Source organism: Bison bison, unplaced genomic scaffold (assembly GCF_000754665.1).
Source record: "Bison bison bison isolate TAMUID 2011002044 unplaced genomic scaffold, Bison_UMD1.0 scf7180017845367, whole genome shotgun sequence".
In the NCBI taxonomy this organism is placed as follows: domain Eukaryota; kingdom Metazoa; phylum Chordata; class Mammalia; order Artiodactyla; family Bovidae; genus Bison; species Bison bison.
The window spans coordinates 16,605-16,964 of record NW_011475940.1 but is presented as its reverse complement, the minus strand read 5'-3'; the positions used below and the strand labels follow the sequence as shown (position 1 = coordinate 16,964).

The 360-nt window shown below is 67.2% G+C and overlaps 1 protein-coding gene across 1 annotated transcript in view; it reads right to left on the bottom strand.

Moving 5' to 3' along the window:
* The window catches only part of LOC104984295 (kinesin-like protein KIF1A), a gene marked incomplete at its 5' end in the record, with an annotated part of 37,208 nt that overhangs the window by 24,745 nt on the left and 12,103 nt on the right, over positions 1-360 (bottom strand).

The window sequence follows — 360 nt, the reverse complement described above, 5'->3', positions numbered from 1 at the left end:
GAGTTGCGTGTTGAACCGTGTCCCCCTTGTCTGCCAGTTCTTCCAGGCTCGGGGTTCCTTGGCCTCTCCAGCTTCTGCCTGGCCACCCTGCAGCCCTCCACATGCCCTGCCCTGCCCCGCCTCGTCCCCAGGACCAAGCCAGGGTGACCTCGCTGGGCCCCAGACCCTTCACATCCACATTCGGCCGAGGCTCGCCACAGGGGCCCTCGGGGACTCTGGGCTGCCCCCACCCCCAGTCTTAAGCCCCCCAAAGCCCCTACTGCCCAGCAGGAGCACACGTGCCCCCGCCTGGTGTCCGAGGTCCTCTGTCCTCATGCCCAGTCTGGGGCTGGTGCTCAGGAGGAGAAGCTGGGACCAAGT